Source organism: Bidens hawaiensis, unplaced genomic scaffold (assembly GCF_021521415.1).
Source record: "Bidens hawaiensis isolate Kalapana, Puna unplaced genomic scaffold, B.hawaiensis_p1.1 tig00001463_1, whole genome shotgun sequence".
Lineage (NCBI taxonomy): Eukaryota > Viridiplantae > Streptophyta > Magnoliopsida > Asterales > Asteraceae > Bidens > Bidens hawaiensis.
Window position 1 is genome coordinate 3733605 of NW_027491083.1, and position 5414 is coordinate 3739018.

The following is a 5414-nucleotide window of genomic DNA, read 5'->3' on the forward strand; positions in this document are numbered from 1 at the left end:
ACGTGGCATGATATGATGAATTGCGGCATCGCGCTACGCGATGGCCATAGGGGAAGGCCCATCGCGCTACGCAATGTTCTGTAAAACTCAAGTATAAAAGGGCAGCTACGGGTTCAAGCCCCATTCATCCCATTTCACTCTTATTCTCACATAGTTAACCTAGGAGTGTGTGCCAAGGTGTTCCAAGTTTCCTAGGGTCTTGATTTCGCGAAGAAATGAGTTGCTGAGACGCTGTTAACGATCTGTTGGTCTGTTAAAATGAATCACGAGCTGACGTGCTGCCGATTTACTTAGTTCTTACTCCCGAGTAGCCAACTAAGGTAGGAGTTATACTATAGTTACTTTATTACTTAGTTATTAAAACCTAGTTACGGGTATAGTCGTTAAATATAACTGATTTTCCAAATAACGTTTTATTGAATATAATAATGTTACTTCTATATGAAGCAATTTTATCAAAACTATATTTTGACGGGCACGTAGTAACTGGAAGGGGGATATCATTAGTATGCTCTTCTTGCCTAAGGTACGTAATTCGTACACATCCCAATCAACCACGGGACCCGTTTACTTACCTAGAGAAGTTTGCCAACATGATAGACTCTATTAGGCCAAAGCGTGCCATACCAAACATCATATGTAAATGCAAAGTATTTTCATAAAACGACTATAACTCTACTAAGGTTAGGTCAGACCTCGAGTCTGCCGAACTGAATCAGACTTAAAGTCTGTTGATCAGACCTCGAGTCTGCTGATCAGACCTCGAGTCTGCTGAACTGAAATAGACTTAAATCTGAATATGATAAGATATACCATCTATGTAAGCATGCCTATTACAAATATATGTTAATAGCATACTGAGGAAAGGATTCTGATATCACAGAACTGACAACACAAGGTGACACGTTAACCTTTTATGGTCTGAACTGATTTTACTCCTGTAATAAACAGATTGTTTATTTCAAAGAGTCTTATAAATGTCTGCATGAGATTATATGTCTCTAAAATCGTTACAATACAAAATAGATAATAAAAAAGCAAGTCAGACCGAATACACATGTGTCTGGATCCATACATAACTGCTAATTGGCATACAAAACCAAGTCAGTCATAACCAATTCTCCAACAGGGTCAAATAGCCTAGGGAAAAGATTGTCTCCGAACAGGGGCTATGTACTTGGGGAACCTTTGAATTGTGTGTGTAGGGCATTGGTACAAATCCCAGGAATAACAGGCGTTCCTGCTGAGTTTGTGAAACAGAAAACTATGTTTGTTACTTAACGACTATTAATAACTGTTTTATCGAGTCAACGTTTCACCAGCATATAGCTGACATGTTTTTCCCACCCATGCAGGTAACTAGATGCTGATAGTAATATACAAGGATATGGAGTCATGATGTTAGAAGATCGCACGAGATGGCTCTATTTTGATTATATAAACCTTGTAATAATAATAACACTGTTTTGTAACCGAAAACTTGGGTATTTAATTCCCAAGAAATTTTGCAATGTAAATTAATATTTTAATATTTAAGACTTCCGCTAACATGAACCCCCTACTCTGATATATTTACAAAACAGGTACCAACCTGGGACGTCGCACCCAGGCTCTAAGTCGGGGTGTGACAAAGATCATATGAATAAAATTATTTAATCAAATAAACCTAAGTGTGCTGCTAACCTAAATAGCTGTAAGGTGCTAGATTATTGATAGTTCTTTGTTGATCAAGCTTGCTAGATTTAGTTGTTTGTAAGGAGTCCGTGTAGGTTTGATTGGTTAATTTTGTCTATCAAGTCAATAAAATACATTAAACTGACTTTGATTTCCACGTGTAAGGTAGGATTTCTATAAAGGAACTGGTTCATTAATTAGGTGACCGTAAGGAAACTTAATATATATAAAAATGGTGTGCGTTAAAACTTATTAGAAACCCATAGGTGTCTTCTTGAGAAGGGTCAAGGGTCCTGTTCGGGTTTTCTTTTAAGTGTCTATTTTACGATCCCAGTTCCACAACAAAATATTTTCTCGGTTAATTGACAACTGAAACTTAGTGGATTATAGCCTAGGTAGTTTCTCATTATCATCTGATTAAAATCGACAAACTTGTCTTTCGGTTAAATTACTTGTTTTTTAATTAGTTTTTAATAATAGTTTAAATTTAGTATTTTAATAAAAACCCCCCTTTAAACAAATATAAACAAATAAGTCGTGTCTATAGTTGAGTCTAATTAGCTAGTTTATGTAATTAAAAGAGTCTCGTGGGTTCGATATCCGGACTTACTTAGCTGTACTAGAGTCGACTAGTTCACTTGCCGGTAAGTAGTTTTAGTTAAGTTAAGAGTCTAGGATTATTACTTAATGTCTAGATTAGCGTAATTTTAGTTAATAATTTTATAACTACTTTTAGCACATCAAGTTTTTGGCGCCACCAAAATACTTGTAATCTTTGGTTTAAGCTTGGATAGATCAAGTGTTTGCTCGAATAACAAACTGTGCTTAATGAAGAACATTCTTACTTGACGAAGTGTAGCTTGCTCGAAGCTTTAAACGCTTAGAAGAATTTCCAGAAGATAAACTTACGCGAGTAAGATATCATGCTCGAGCTAGTAAAAGTCGTGCTCGAAGGTCCAAGCTTGCTCGAGTTCCATACTTAGCCATTTTCTGAGGAGGTTGAGAAGATTTCAATCTTCCTTGTCAATTGTCTGGCCCAACAATATCGGCTTCGCACCCATCCAAAAGAGTTTTATGAAATGCTTTTAGTGTTTCTTGTTGGGCAAAAGCACACGAGAGCATATGACAAATTGAGTTCCAACAGGTTGGAACGTCCCAATTCGGCCCCAAATATTTTTTTTCACTGATTTGCGATAATTTTTGTATTCGAGATGTTTTCCTTTCCTACTTTTAAAAACATTTTGTAACATATATCTAAAGCTTTTCAAACCAACGTCCGTGGTTTCATTGGCGAGACCGTCTTGAACAACCAAATTGATAATATGTGTAATGCATTGAGCATGACAAACTTTCCGCAGCAAAGCGGTGCATATTTTAAGTAAAGTTTTTGAACTTTGTATTGTTTGTTGTGTTATCAAACGACATTGAAAATATTTCTTCCTCAAGTTAAAAGTCTTTATTATCTCATCTAGAGTTTTAAACAATTTTCCAGCGGTATGTGGATACGGAAAGTTTTCAAACGTGATGGTGCGTTTCATCATTTGCCAAGAAACCGGATCGACCCAATGAGCAGTGACATAAAGGTAGGATTCCAATAACCCATGTGGTGCTGTAGTTAAATTCACAACCATTTGTATAGTTCGAAAAAACTCAATAAATCATTCTTTCCACATTCCCACAATTGTAGACAATGATGTCTAAGGGTGGTACAACTGACATAAGTGCAATGAGGTTGAAGAGTCTCTTGAATCATGGCCGTCAAACGAGAGTTGTCAAAGTGGTTAAATGGCAAACCTTCTTGAATCGCAAACTTCGCCATTCTATCATGAACCGCTTTCATGTTGTAACGAAATATTGTACCATCTCGACCCAATTCGACTTGGTCCGATGCGGGAACTTCTTTTAACGCCTTGCAAAATTTTCGATATGCTTTTTTAAACTTGAGTTCGAATCATGTTTTAAGAAAATGCCACAAAATTTGCAACAATCCTTAAGGTCTCCATTGATCAACTCAACCAAATCCCAATTCCACCATACATCTTCGTTGCGGTTATGCAGGATGACCCGTGCAACCTATGGGCCATCTTCAACACCAAGCGGGTCAATATAAACGGATGTAGAAGGTGCATTTTTTTGCCTTTGGTTTTCCTTGCCATAACAAGTGGTGGTGATGGTGGAAGTGAAAAAAATTGGAAGTGTATGTGTGTCGGGAGTGTAAACGAGTGTAATCCAAGAAGTTTTTTTTTGGTGTTTTTGACTTGGTACTCAAACAATTGATCAAATAAAATATTATATAGTTGGAGGCCTCAAAAACTTGTTCCAACGATCATAAAACGGCTATATTGCCTTTGGAACCGATTCCAACGGCTCTATTTTAGCAATCAGTAGGTCATTTAATACAATACCCAGTGAAACGGAGTTCTTTGGGTACGAACCCTAACCGGGTTGGAACCAGGTAGGAACCGATTTCTAATACAAAACCTAGAATGGGGTAGGAATTTCCGGGTATAAAAAAACCCAAACCTGGTACCGAGTACGAGCTGGAACCGATTCCAGGTCGGTTCCACCAGGTCGTGTACGAAACCGATTTTTTTTCACCTCTAACCATCCATGTTATGAAAACGTAACTCTCTGGTCCATTTGTGACCATTTGGTCATTTCTTTGGACTTGACTGGAATGTTTTAACGACGTTAGCTGTTAATGACCATCCATGTTCTGAAAATGTGACTCTCAGGTCCACTTGTGAACAAATTTTCAATCTTTAGGATTAACTATGTAATTAGCAAACCATGAGGACCAATTGTGCAAGAACTGTAAACCATAAGAACCAATCATGAAATTAAATATCAAAACTCAATCCAACCAGGGTTTGAAAGGTCACCCTACCCTCGATATATACACTAATACACATTAAAGACGGATAAATTAGTCTTGTCGGGGAAAGAAAATATAAAGGCAAAAAACATAAAAAAAAACATAGTGAAGCTATTCAGCATCTGAGATTTCATCTTCGTCTTCGTCCAAGATGTAAACTAGAGCACGCTTTCTCATTGCAAAAACACAAGCAACTCCTCTAGATGCTGAACATTTGATTACACAAAAGTCAAAATATATATCATATAACATAACTAGAGACAATAAATAAAAATTTTGACATTTGTTGAAAAGGGCTACTTACCACTAACTGCTAGAGGTGCAATCACCGAGTGAGGAATTCCTCTTACTTTCAAACTATCCATTTGCAAGTATACAATAGACTCCTGGTATAAACATCAGATCAAGATTACAAAGGCAAGATGATTATTAAGTTGGTATTTATTATGTGGGACCCATAAACAAACCTTAAGTTCATGCAATTTCCAAAGGCTTGAAGTATCTAAACTAGATATAGATACAAATGGAAGATCATCGGCTTGCACAATTGTCATACAAGCTTTTTCCATGTTTTCAGAAGACGGCCCGTTTAAGAGCAGAACAAGTTGACAATCCTGTCATTAGCAATACGTTAATAAGGTACTCGTATCCCACAAAATGACAATATTTCCCTACTTCACTAAGTTTCATGGTGAACACCATTGCTTCTTTTTCCATCATCACAAGGGTATCTTAGACATTTGACCAAAATGACAAACTCGACATTCTTCACAAAGTTTCAAGTTTTATCATTGACATCAATTTAATGAACAATCACGGATTTGTCAACAAGATTGCTCCTTTTTCATTAAGTTTATAAGTTAGA

At 36.8% G+C, this 5414-nt stretch overlaps 1 long non-coding RNA gene across 1 annotated transcript; it reads right to left on the reverse strand.

The window, feature by feature from the left end:
• Positions 1-4712: 4712 nt before the first annotated feature.
• On the reverse strand, positions 4713-5140 carry LOC143579823 (uncharacterized). The gene is made up of 3 exons (XR_013143536.1): positions 5017-5140; positions 4854-4935; positions 4713-4755 (listed from the first exon to the last, which is right to left on the reverse strand). It is a non-coding gene; the product is annotated as an uncharacterized LOC143579823 (long non-coding RNA).
• Between the last annotated feature and the right edge of the window lie 274 nt (positions 5141-5414).